This window comes from Trichosurus vulpecula, chromosome 6, assembly GCF_011100635.1.
Source record: "Trichosurus vulpecula isolate mTriVul1 chromosome 6, mTriVul1.pri, whole genome shotgun sequence".
NCBI lineage: Eukaryota > Metazoa > Chordata > Mammalia > Diprotodontia > Phalangeridae > Trichosurus > Trichosurus vulpecula.
The window spans coordinates 36,820,646-36,835,195 of NC_050578.1; the positions used below are offsets into that span (position 1 = coordinate 36,820,646).

A 14,550-nucleotide genomic window follows, 5' to 3' on the forward strand; every position below is an offset into this window, starting at 1 on the left:
TTTCCACATCACAACTTTTCCCATCATGATTTCAATACATTGCAGGTTGGCCTCAGAAATTAAATAAGAATTTTTGGGGAATTTTGCAGAAGCTGTAGATGACATGCAAAGGCCAGCACACAACACAGAATTTATAACCAAATACCTAATCCAAATTTCACAATAAGGTAAATACCTTGTAAAAGAAAAAAAAGAAAAAGAAATCGGACTTCTTTAGTACAAAGAGAAGGCCAAAAAATTTTACGTGGATTTTCCAGAATACTGGGGTGCTATACCCCTAACCTCCATGATGTAGAAGGGATAACTATTTTTTTTTTTTTTTGCTTTTTGGCAGGGCAATCGGGGTTAAGTGACTTGCCCAAGGTCACACAGCTAGTACGTATGTCAAGTGTCTGAGGCCGGATTTGAACTCAGGTCCTCCTGACTCCAGGGCTGGTGCTCTACTCACTGCGCCATCTAGCTGCCCCAGAGAAGGGATAACTATTATGTTTCTGTTTTAGTTTTCTTCTCTTTTCTTTTTTTCCTGTTCCTCCTATATCAGACTTCTTTAATATATGACAAGACCCTTAAGCCATCAGAACCCTAAACAGTGCTGTGTGACAACAAGCTACAAAATAGTTACAGATTCTTTGGTAAAGAGAATTTCCATAACAGGAGTTCTGCACAGTGATGAAGCTACAGATCTAGGTCAAAAAAACAAAAATAAAAGGTACAAATAACAACAAACAAATTTAATTTAATAACTTCTTGTGTGCATATTTGGCTAGGCAATCAGGATTAAATGACTTGCTCAGAGTCATAGACCTAGTAAGTATTAAGCATTCAGGGCCAGATTTGAACTCAGGTTCTCCTGACTCCAGGAACAGGTGCACTGGCCAGTGTGCCACCTGGCTGCTCCTATTAATTTCTGATAGAATGTGTGGCTCATTTTTAGAAAAATCTATAAATCAAATTGCTAAACTAGAAATGAGATATATAATTTGTTTTACATGCAGATTTTATGAAATGATTTCTTGGTATATTACTTAAATAATTATGACATAATGCATATTATTTGAGAAACAAAAATTATAGTTGAACATAACTTCATTATGCATTTTTATTTTTTGGAAAGACAGGAGGCATACATTTATGTTTCTCTGTGCTTTATACATGAGACTATCATTACTGTTAATGCGTCATTGAATAAGATACTGATGCATAAAAGACATCTTTTCAATATGATGAAGCCAAAGGAGTGGGTGAGGTTACATCATTATAACATTAGTAACATGACAAGGATAACTTAATTTGTTGAATATCACTCAGGCAAGAATGTTGACAGCCATAGTTCAACAAGGTTTCCTGAAGGGAAAACACATATACACACACACACACACACACACACACAGAGAGAGAGAGAGAGAGAGAGAGAGAGAGAGAGAGAGAGAGAGAGAGAGAGAGAGACAGACAGAGACAGAGAGAGAGAGACAGAGAGAGACAGAGACAGAGAGACAGAGAGAGACAGAGAGAGAGAGACAGAGAGAGACAGAGTGAGAGAGAGAGAAGGATGAAGGAAGGAAGGAAAGAAGAAAGGAAGGAAGGAAAGAAGAAAGAAGGAAAGAAATAAGGAAGAAAACAGTTGTGTGTGCATGCGTGTGTGTGTGTGTGTATGTGTGATAAATGGTTCTGGTTGCTCTGAGAGTATGTTTTTCATTGAACAATTGGGAAGTATCTCTAAAAACGTTAAATAAACAAGGTATTTATTTTATTTCCATCACATAGTGCAAACATTGTCTTATTAACTTTTAAGATATTTAGGTAGAAATAAAATGGCCACGTTGCCTTAACCACGGAGACAAGATGCCTAACAACCAGAAGTGTGTTTTGCAGGGCTATTTGGCAAGTATACAACAAGGAAATTGTATCCAGAATAGAGAAGTGGTAGGGGATAATAGAGTTGAAAGCTGAAAGGGACCTTGGAGATCATCCATTTCAATTCCCTAATTATAAAGATTTTAAAAATAAGGGAGACCCAGAAAGCTTAAGTGACTTACTTGAAGTCACACAATTAGAGCTAAATCTGAAACCAGGTTGGCTGCTTCCAAGTCCAGTGTTCATTCTATTACATGATGTTTTGTTGAGGAAGGATTCCAATAAATAAAAAGAGCAGGATAGAAGAGGAATGATGCTCATGTACTGGCCTAAGCTATTAGAGAAATCAGACAAATCACTGGGGAAATGGGAGGAGGATACAGAGAATTGAGATTAACCTCATCTGACAGGCTAAATGTACAAATATTTTATGTCAGCTGACCCAACCCCTTTAGGGATGACTGTAGTTCTGTATACCTCTGTACATAGAGTCAAACATCACTTCTTACAGATGTAAAAATGGAGACAAATTCTAATGTCTGTGCAGTCACAAATAGTGTAAATAATCTTCATATGAACAGCAAAAGTAAAATTCCCACCAATAGATCCATTCAGGAGATGGTTATTTCAAGGAAGAAGTTTTTTGGAAGATCTGTTAATGACATTTATTGAGTATCTATATTACCCTCAGAAAGTGAAATGGACTAAACAAGTGATGCATAAAATCAAAAGTCATTTGGTTTGAATACAGAGTATTTTAAAAATATTCTTCATTGTAACATTGCTAAGAGTTGGGCTTTTACCTCTTAAAATCCTTTGCTTCCCTAGATCAGATTCTGGTAGCGCCACTGGATTTGGCTACAGGAGACCTGGAGATTCAATTCTAGCTCTCTTTAGGGCTCTGAGTTCTAGAACAAAACATTCAACTTACTTGAACCTCATTTTCTCCACCTGTAAAATAAAGATAATACAAGGTTGTGGTGAGGATCAAATGAAACAATACTCATTTGGATTGGTGAGAGCTCTTCACAACAAACCCATGTCGCTGCTCTCTGACCATTTTCATGCTGAGTTAGCATCCTCATACCCTTATTTTAAACTTCCTCCTCCTTTTTACCTATAGTACTGGAAGAAAACATTCAAATCAACACTACCATTTCTATGACTGCCCTCAAGATCTCTGTAATTTCCCAGTATTAAACATCCAGTCTGGAGTTTAAAGTTTAAATAATGTGTCTGAGGCCAGATTTGAACTCAGGTTGTCCTGACTCCAGGTCCGGTGCTTTACTCACTGCACCAACTAGCTGCCCCTGGAAGAGGACATTTGATAGCTAGGCAGAATCATCTAAGAATTCACTATTGAGTGTTTTTGTAATATTTTTCAGGTTTGCTTTCTATCCCTATGCTCTTGCTTTTTCATGTGATTTTTTATGTAGAAAGTTGATCAAGTTTGCTCCCAGTTCAACCTGATTAGTTTACAGATTCATGAGTCTTAGTTTGAGACTCTTGATTGTATCTCCTAATGGACATTTGTGGACATGATCCTTGGAACTTTTAGAAAGTTGGGTTTTATTGATGGAGCTATCCTTAAGATGAATTGGTGCCTTCCATTGTAGTGGGATAGATTATTTTGGGAGTAGCCACCCCATTTGCTGGCCTATAAAGTGAAACAGGTTTTGTCCTCTCTTTTTTTGTCTTTTGACCTTGAGAAAAAGAGCTGGTGCAGCTGAGTTGGTCATACTTGCTACCTCCCAGGAGCCACTGAAAGTGGCCTTTGAGAAAAAGTGACTACATGGTAAGATGCATGAGCTAGAGACCATATGACCTAAGGATGTCATAGGGTTTCTGGCCTCCCTCTAGGAGCTCCCAGTGTCCTTTCTGGAGCTATTTGCTGGGCTTTAGAAGCTCACTAACAAGGTAAAAGAAGTACATTCCTGAAAATATCTTATTCTTAGCCTAGCCTTCAAGAGGCAGTCACAGCATACCTTAGCTTTCTAAAAGATATCATAAGAGTTCTTGAGAGTTGCCTCTCCAGCAGCCCCAAGTTTGAGAGCTCCTGGATCCAGCCTCTATCTAGAAATGTGGGGCTTCCTAGGCAACATGAACCTTGAGGGTTGCCCTGTAACCCTAGTTCAAAGGTTAGGTTTTTTGGTCTTCTACCAGGAAAAGGAGAATTTCCTTGGCTTTATGACTCTTGCAGAGATAAAAGGACCATGAAAATAGCTCACAGGACTGGTAAGAATAACTGTAAGAGACTTAAGCTGTGGCAAGGTGTAATGGAAAGCAAAATGTTTGAATGGGGTAGGCACGTTGGGATTTTTTTTTTTTTGATTTGGAGTATTTCTCAGCCCTAAGACAATCAAGAGTCATTGAATTGTATATAGTGAGGTGCTGGTGATTGGAGCTTTCCCACACTGATTTCTCACACTCTAAATGGTGAGCCTCAAGTGTCCCTGGGCCCTGAGACAGGTATATAAGATCTGAGGTTGGCATTTGACTTTTGGGAGTACACTCACTGAAAGAATGTGGGTGATGAGACTCTGGGCAAGCTGTTGAACCTACCTCCCAGCTTTGTAACCCAGATAGATGTTGGTGCTTCTCTGAATTATGATTTAATCAGACAAGGTCTGTCTGTTGATGTTTGTAATTTCTGTTTGTATTTGCCTTGAAGTTCAGGGGGCTGATTTTTTCCCCCAGAACTAAGTGAATGATACATGTATGTCTGATTAAACTGAGATTGTTAACCCCTTAAAGTTGCTTTCCTTAGAAAAGCACATCAAAGAACCTGCATTGGCTGCTCTCTGTGTGCTGGCTGTTGTTGGTCTTACACAGCCACAGTAGCTGCTAGCAAGATTATTGCTACACAAGGATCAGTATTTTGACCTGCATGAGTTGTTTGAACACTATTAGGAAAAGGGAATTGTCTCTCTAGCAATCCCAAAGTCTTTTCTCTTTCAGGGAGTATTTAAGCCCCTATCTAATCTCCCTTGTGTGAGAGAATAATTTGCCAGAATTTTGGGGGTTGCCTTCTATAACAACAACATTGCTAGCAGCTGCTGTGGAGTTGAAAGACCAACAACAATAGTACACAGGAGGCCTGCTGGCACAGGTTCTTTGATCTTCTTTTCTAAGGAAAGCAACTTTAAGGGACTAAAAATCTCACTTTAATTAAACAGACATATATCATTCACTTAGTTCAAGGGGAAAAGCCAGCACCATGAACTTTCAGAGAAAATACAAACCGAAATTATAAACAGAGCAAAATAATACAGTTCAACAGACAGGTTCCTGTCGGACCATAACAGTACATAACATAGTTACCAGAGAAAGAAGCACCAACACCTAGTTTTTCAAAGCTGGGGCCTCCATGATGGCTACCCAGATTCTCATCTGGACAAATCACACAACCCTCTTCCAGTGAGTGAGAACCCCCAAAGGCAAACCGCTAACCTCTGAGTATATATACCCTTCTTCAGGGTCAGAGGGCAACTCAAAACCCATACCACTCAAAGCCATGTGACCTAGGCCTTCCCATGCAATAAGCAGGACATCAAAGACTCCCAATTCAATGGAAGATTCCTTAGTGCTGAGAAGTACTCCAAAACAAAGACAACAAAAGGTCTCACTTTACCTGCCCTATTGAAACAAAGGCAAAACTCATTAAAGGCACTTGACTTAGGCAGTCAACCAAAATGTTGCACCCTAATTACCATAACACCTTCTAACAAGTCCAAGTATGTTTCTTTAAGAGGGGAGTTCAAGCAACAGAGTGGTACTATCATATGAAGAACTTTGGGACCCTTTGAAAAATAGAACCCATACTGAACTTAGGGCAGTACTTGAAGAGTGATGGCCTCTGTGCTTCCTTCCTTCGTATAGAGGATGGAGTATCGAATATATAGCCTTTGACACCTTGAATGATTCTGTGTTATCATTCTCTTAAAGTGCTTTGCTAGGTGACAGTTATCTAATCTGACAAAGTAATTTGCTTTAGTGTTCTAATGGAAAAAGGAGAGATGAGACCCCAAAGGATTATCTTAACAATTTTAAATGACTAAGAAAAGCTTTATTTTTAAAAAGTTCACAAGAAATTTGGGTTTGTTTTGAGTGTATGTCTATGGAATAGCACAAAGGAAGATGACTTACTCCTGGGGAAAAGTCTCCTACTCATACCATGAAAAAATTTCAAAAACCTCATTTTCTAAAACTGCTTCTTGAATGCTTTCCAAGTGAAACAGATTCTGAATATTCTGCTCATAGAAGCAGTGCCTGTAAATAAGGATGAAGATTTCTTATGTTAGCAAATGGTGTTGATTAAATTTAGACCAAGGGCTTTATGGGAATATTTTGGCCCAGTTATGAGCATCTTTCCTCTTCTCTACATGCTTAAATCTTTATTTTCTTTTTAAATATCCATCACTCTATCAATCTATCATTCCACTGGCAGCAATACATTTGAGAATCTGCGTGATAACATGCCTTATGAGATATGTCAGTCTTCTAGGACTCTATATAACTAACAGTATTTCCAATACATTTCCTCATTTTTCCTGAAGACCTACAACAGGCCATTGAACCAAGCAAGACCTTTTAATAGGTAAACTCAGAGGCATTTTAATGACACAGTAGATAGAGTGCTGTGCCTAGAGTCAGGAAGAATAGAATTCAAATTAAAGTCAGACATGAAATAATTGTGTGACCCTGAGCAAGTCACTTAACCTCTGCTTACCTCAGTTTCTTCAACCGTAAAATGAGGAAATACTAACACCTACTTCCCATGAGTTGTGAGGATCAAATAAGATAAGATTTGTAAAATACTTAGCATAGTATCTGGCATGTACTAGGCATTTTAAAAATTCTTATTCCTTCCTTGCCCCCCCACCTTCACATGTCCACTCGCTAGGTTTTCTGAACTGTTTTCCTTTTGGAACTCTAGAAAGTATTAGGTACTCCTCACATTACCAATTGATTTTTCTTTGAAAGGAAGAGTGGTGCAAAGGAAAGAATGTCTACTTGGATCCTCTAAGACAGGGCCTCAAAACCCAATCAATCCATAATTCAATGAAAAAAATAATGCTTAGTTTCTACCAGGAACCATGTGATGTGCTTGGGATACAAAGATATTAATGAAATAGTCCCTGCCCTCAAGCAACTTATATTCTAAAGAGGAGGTGGGGGTGGGGATGGGGAGGCAATAGGCTCATATTTTGATATAAACAAAACACATACTAAAAGATAGAGGGTAAACTTTCAGGAGGGACAGAAGCACAACCAGCTGGAAGGACCAGGAAAGACCTCATAAAAAGATTGTGTTTGGTCTGATTCTTATAGAAAGACAGAGATTCCAAGAAATGCAGTTAAACAAGAAGAGTATTCCAGGTATTTGGGGTAGCCAATGCACAGGCATGCAGAAGAAGATGGAGTGTCTAGTGCGAGGAACTGCTGATACTTTCTGGCTACTTAACCATCAGCAAATTGTTTACGTTCTCTGACCAATAGTTTCCTCAGCTGTAAAATTGGAACTAGTACAAATAATGTTCATAGTATTTATCTCATAGAGGAGGTCCATATGAAATAATATAGTTACATTGCTTCTAATGCATTAAAGCATTCTAAAAAATGCAAACTGTTACTGTTATAAATATGTAAATAATGGAAACATACAATCACTATTTCTAGCATGAGTTTTCCAGTTTTGTGCTCATATTTGACTAAGTGAAGAAAAGACTAGGTCATTTATTTATTCATCCAACAGTAAAAAGCAAACAAACAAAAAAACCTAAACTTTTCCTCTTGGGTGGAAACACTGTGACACTTAATAATAGTACTTTGAAGTTAGTAGATGAGTATAACAGGAGTGCTGGGTTTAGAGTCAAAAGAGATGTGGGCTGAAAAACCAACCTTTGTTAATTAGTGGTTATATGACCAGGACTATGTTACTTTCCTTCTCTGGGCCATAGGTTCTTGATCTATAAAATATGAAATTTGCTTAGATCATCCCTGGGGACAGATAGAGCTAGCAAGTGCAGTGGTAGTGCACTCTATTATTTGGCCTGGAGCCAGGACCTGTGTTCAAATGCAGCCTCAGAAACTTACCAGTGGTGTGATCCTGGACAAGCCCCCTTTGTCTTTTCATAGAAGCTCATGACTGCTTTGGTTTACTGGAGGCTGGAAATGACAAATTAACACATTAGTAAGGAAGTACATATCTATCTTTAAGAGCTCAGTCAAATACCAGCTGATCTGTGAAGACTTTCCTCAACTTCCTCAGTTGGCACATAGTAGGTACTCAATAAATGTTAATTGATCACCTTATTCTTAGACTTTACAAAGCACTATTTTGTGATTTTATAATAATTTGTGCAATAACATTGATTATTCCAGATATATTTTATCTCCCTACTAGGCAATAATAATCTCAATGAGGGCAGGGAATGTTTGCTATATGTATAGACTTTATATCTTCCCTAGCAATTGGCATAAGCATAGAGGAGATGTTAAATAAAAGTCTGTTGAATAGTTGAATAAGTGTATGGAGAAAAACCAAGTGCCAAGATAGTAAGAAAAGTTTTCATTTTCACATATTCTTAAACCTTAAAAATATGTGGCATGTCAATATTTCTATTTTCATATCTATAGGAATGCACTTGCTTTTATGTGTGCTAGAGCCTTAATAAATCTCTTAATTTACTGTTCTTTCTATATTTTTCTTTTGAAATCCCAAATTAAGGATTTCTCTTGAAAAATTATATTCAGCATAACAAACTGAAAAGATCTATTTTTCTCCTTTCCTCCTATATCTATACTTCATTTGGAAGTATTTTCAGTGATTTAGGAGACTTGTTGCAGTAACTTCTATATTCAAACCCACTTGTCAATTGAAAATACACAGACTAACCTATCCTGTAAATTTAGTATGTCACACAATAAGAAGTAGAGGAAACAATTGGAGGAGTTTCCTATTGTTCATTCCTGGAATTATGAGCATGCTGGTACAGGACATGATTCAAGGAAACGATAGAATGGAACTGTTGTACACAAAAGATGAGATGAAAAATAAAAAAAAAAATGGCTGCCTAAGAGCAACCCCTCCCCTCGTTACACAGTTCTCACCCCACATACCCTCATCCTCATCATCTTCAATCTTATCACTTCCATGTCCCACTAGAGTTCTGTTTACCTGTTCAGTTGTGCCCTCTGGGATTCTGTTTTCATGTCTAAAAAAAGGCCTTTTATGTTGTACTTCTTCTTTAATTGTCCCATCCATTTTCTGGTACTCAAAGAAATTTGGCTATGTGATAAAGTATCTTTGGTTTCTTCTCCAACACTGGCCTTTTCTCCTTAGTCTCTGTCCTCTCCTGGCCCTGCCCCAATACATGGCATATCACAAAAGTCCTATGGGGAAAGTAATAATATTCCATGCCTTCCATTGCTACTTTTCCATGTTCCTTAGTCATCAACATCAACCATGTCTCCTTTCAATTAATCAATCAATGTCTATTTTTAAATACTTGTATGTTCCAGGCACTAGGAACGTGCATACAATGAATAAAAACCAATGGCTACTAGAAAGGAGTTTACATTTTAATTGGAAAGACAAGTTTATGTATAAGTATGTATGGAATAAACATAAAGAAGAGAAATGTACATAAATATAAAGTAGTTAACTCTAAGGTAGTTTGAGAAGCAGAGTACTAGTAGTTGTGGAATCAGGAAAGCCTTTGTGTAGAAGGCGGCTTAAACTGTATCCTTCCAGCATGTGAATCTTCCATTGCATAGTTGTGGGGATAGAAGATGGACTGCCATGTGCAAGGGATTGAGAAAAAGTCAGCTTGCCTGGAACAAAATAAAAGGTGGGTGGGTGGGTATGGCAGTAATTTATGATGAGGCTAGAAATGTAGGTTTGGACCAGGTTGTGGAGGGCTTTAAAAACTAAGCAAGAGAATTCACATATCATCCTGAGTAATAGGGAGCCACTGGAATTTACTGAGTTACGTAGTGATGTGGTGAGATCTTTATGGAAAATCACGTTAGCAGAGGAGTGTAGAATGAGCTAGAGCCAGAAAAGACCTGAGATGAGTAGAATGATTACAAAGCCATTGCAACAACCTGCGTGATTGGCAAAGAGGGTTTGAACTATGGAGGTAACTAGAAGAATAAACAGAAAAGTTTGCATGCAGGAAATAGAGAAATAGAAATGGCAATACTTTCCACCTTCTTAGACATGTGAGGTGTGGGAGAGTGAGGAGTCAAGAACAAAATGATGTTATGACCTGGGAGGCTGGAAGAATGGAGACTCTATCCAAATTTTATTACCCAATCTAGATTCAGGCAGATTTTGTCTATAAATTGCAAGTCATTCTTATTCTTTTCTTTGAAGAAAAAAAAAAGGTAAATTAAATTAGCAGCTAGGTGGTCCAGTGGATAGACTGTTGGGCATGGAATCAGGAATACTCCTCTTCCAGGGTTCAAATCTGATCTTAGACACTTATTTCCTGTGTGACCTGGGCAAATCTCTTGTCCCTTTTTGCCTCAGTTTCCTCATCTGTAAAACGAGCTGGAGAAGGAAATGGAAAACATCTCTAGCATCTTTGCCAAGAAAACTCTAAAATAGGGTCATGAAGAATCAGACGTGACTGGTTTAAAATTTTAATCTTTTATTTTCCCCCAATTACATGTAAAAACAATTTTAACATTCCTTTCCCCCCTCCCTCCTCTCCTCTCCCTAGAGAAGGCAAGCAATTTGACGTAGGTTATACATGTACAGGCATGCAAAACATATTTCTATGCTTACTTCTTTCTTAAGGAGTTGGGTAAACAGCTATTACTCCTGTCCTTATAATAGGGGACTTCAATATAACTGTTGATATTTCCTCAAACACTCTAGCCTGCCAATTTCTCAGCCTCCTCAAGTACCACATACCAAATACTTTCTCTTCCAGTCTACCTCATGCACAAAGAGGAATGATCATATCCTTGATTTTACCATTGCCCAAATGTGTTCTACTCCCTTAATCAAAAACTCCGAAATCATTTTATTTAATTATAACATCTAATCTAATTCCATTTCTCCCTGTTCCTATCCCTGCTAAACCTATTTTTCATCATTACTCCTACTCATGTCTCACTGAAAAGAACTTCCTGGAGTAAGTCAGATAACTGAGCTGACTGGGTTCCTTACAATTTGTTCTGTCATCTCATCTGATCCCTTACTGCAGCAAGAGAATAATTTATTCATTCCTAATTGATTTTCTCATTCCACGTAGAGGCTATTCTCAGCTTTTTCTTCTCTCTTGATACCTGTCCCAATATTTCATTTCTCTCACCCTTTCAGCTGAATACTTTGCCTCATACTTCAATAGTAGAGACCATTTACCATGAGCACCTTTTTCTCTCCTGTTCTACATCTCAGTACTGCTTGACATTCCAGATTCTTTCCTCTTTTTCTTCACTCTCTGATGAACCAATGGTTGTTGTCACCAAGGCAAGCTCCTCTGTTTTGACTTTGATCTCATTTTCACCATCAGTTCACTTTATCTCTCTTTCTCTGTCTCTCCCTTTCTTTTTCCCTCTCTATTGAATCCTTCCTAAGTTTCTCCATCCTCAGAAACATCTTCACTAGAACTTTCTATCCCCTCAAGCTACTTTCTTTGATGTCTCTTCTCTTTTGCAGTCAAACTCCTAGAAATTCTATGAACTTGTCTCCACTTTTCCTCTCACTCAGTCATTTATAATCTGTTCTCCAATCTAATCCTTCAACTGCTTTTTCTAAAGTTGTTAATGACTTTTCAGTTACCAAATTTAATGGTCTTTCCTCAAATCTTACCTTTCTTAATGTCTCCATTGCAGTTGAGGTCGCTGAACATCCTCTCCTTCAGGTTACCCTTTCTTCTCCGGGTTTTTCTCCTACTCGGTCTGACCATTTCTTCTCGGTTTCCTTTGACATCTGATTTCTGAAGTCTCTTCCAAACCTGAAGTCCTAAGACTCTGTGTTCTCTAAAAGATCATATGATTATGTATGTAGACCTAGAAGGAAACTAAGAGGTTATCTTGTCCACCCCCTTCATTTCACAGATGAGAAAGCTAAGGTCCAGAGAAGTTAAAAGGCTTGCTTTGTATTTTAGAAAACAATCTGTTTTGAGACACCACAACCACCTTATTTGTACCATTGTTTGGATGCTTTCTTTGGACTGGAAAATGTGAAGATCAAAGGGAATCACACATAATTCTGTGAAACCTATTTCCTTGATATACTTAGCCAGTTGCTTCTAATTTGACAAAATCACTTCTCTTTTCTTTCCTATAGCCCCTCCCTCTTCAAATGGCAATGCTACATGCTTTCCATAGGGCCTTAGATTGCTAAGGTGCTACTGACCAAGAGAAAGATTCTCACTCTCTGCTTCAATGACTTTACTGACTAATGTCTGGCTATGTTTATTCTCTTTGATTCCCTTTGCTCCATAGCCTATTTCTTCCTCAATAAATTTAATTTTCTTTTTGTTTCTCCAAATTAGGTTATCATATGCTAATGGAGATTCAAAAATATTTAAGGGGCATATAATTGGTAGGTATGAGGCTTACACTTACACTGGTGTTCTCAAATTTTGTGATTTAATTAAGCAAACTTTAAAAGCGTGCACTGGCATAAGCAATACCCAAATGAAGTCCTAACCCTACACGTATTGACCACATTGTTCCTAGAACTCCCATGACTATTCATATTGTGAAGCATCTCCACAATGTCTTCATTCGATTCCTCATAGATAGGCTAGTATTTATACTTTTAGAATCTTAACACCCCTTGCAAAAAAAGCAGTATTTGAAACAAAGTATTTAAACACACACACCTGGTGTTTTACTAAAAATGAAAATGAATGTAGTTCTATCTAAAAGAGAATTTGTGCTGACAACTTTCCTAAGTTTTTTTTTTTTAATCACCCTTCTTGGTTATCTCTCTGTCATAGGTGGTCATTGTTTGTTGGGCTGTAAAGAGGGAAGAGAATAAGCATTTATATAGCTGAAATGCTAAGCACTTTACAAAAATTATCTCATTTGATAATCACAATAACCCTTCTAGGTACTGTTATCTCTATTTTATAGGTAAGGAAACTGAGGCAGACAGAAGTTAAGTGACCTGCTCAGGGTCACACAGCTAGAATGTTTGAGGAAAGATTTGAATTCAGATTTTCCTGACTCAAGGCCCAGTTTTCAATCCCCTACTCTACCTAGTTGCTAATGGGTGGGGGAGGGCTAGGAATTTTTACAAATGAGGAAATTAAGTCTTAAAATGGTTATGACTCTCATAAGTAGTCCCGTAAGTAGTAGACAATAGAGGAGGGATTTAAATTCATGTTGTTTGCCTCAAAATCCAGTGGTTTTATCTATCTGTCTGTCTGTCTGTCTCTCTATCTATCTATCTACGTATCTGTCTGTCTATTTTTGGTTTTTATTCCTTTCCATAATACTGCTAGTCTGTGGTTTTATTCAGTTTCTCCAAATGTTTTTCCCCTTTAAAAATAGGGGTTATAGAGTTTTCCAGTACTGCTGTGAGACTTAATTAATTATTATTTGCAAAGGGATTTTAGCTCTCTAGGGGATTTAAGAGGGTCAGTCAAGTCTAAAATCCTGTTTCCCAGCTTTAGATGCCTATTTGCATGCTCTGGTTCAAGGACACTGAAAGTTGAACTACAGTTCCGCAAGGAAGTATGTGCTAATACTTCTTTCATATTACATGCTATGGTATTAAAAATGGTCTTTGATAGTTTGTTTTGCTTCAAGCTACTGCTTATGAAAGTTTCCATGATTTTAAGCTTTGAGGCTTCCAAAATGATTAAGTGTACCACTGAGTTACATCTGGACCCTATGTTGCCTTTTCTTCAGGAAATAACTTTAATAAAATATTTTCCTTTTTCAATTTCATCTAGAAACAATCTCTTAGGCATAGGGCTGCACACATGGAGTAAGGAGTTACTGAAACTATGTTTGTGTGTATATTTGGGCATTTTTAATAATAGCATTCAAATAGCATCAAAGGTTTGCGAAACATTCCATATACTTTACCTCATTTGCTCCCTGAAATGACCCTGTGATGTAGATGTTACTATCCGCATCTTATAGATGAGAAAACTGATCTTAAGTGACTTGCCCATGATCAGCCAATACATTTTTAGACCAGTTCCAAACCCACATCTTTCTGGGTCTGCAAGCCTAGCACCCTATCCATTACACCATGCTGCCTTTTGGAAAGGGTAATATGGAACAATGGCCTAAGAGTCAATCTTGGATTCAGGATAGTGATAATAGTAAAAATTAGTAATAGTAACTAGTGTTTATATAGAATTTACTATGTGGCAGGCACTTTATCAGTATTATCTCATTTGATCCTTTGAATGATCCTGGGAAATAGAAGCTTTTATTATCATCGCATTTTTTCACCTGAGGAAACTGAGAGAAATTTAGGTAAATGACTAGTCCAGGGTCACACAGCTTGAAAGTTTCTGAGGCCAGATTTGAATTCAGGTCTATCCTTACTCCAGGCCTGGTACTTCCTCCTCTGTGCCGCCTGGCTGCCCCAGGATCGCCTAGATTCAAATCTCATATCTAAATATCTTCCCTGAACAACCCTGGGCAGCTAGTCAGATAAGCTATCAGTACTCCCAGGCAACTCTGTAAGATTTCATGTTATAGATGAGTTCC

The 14,550-nt window shown here is 37.8% G+C and overlaps 1 pseudogene; it reads right to left on the reverse strand.

The window, feature by feature from the left end:
- The window catches only part of LOC118854589, a 39,643-nt pseudogene extending 25,679 nt beyond the window's left edge, over window positions 1-13,964 (reverse strand).
- Between the last annotated feature and the right edge of the window lie 586 nt (window positions 13,965-14,550).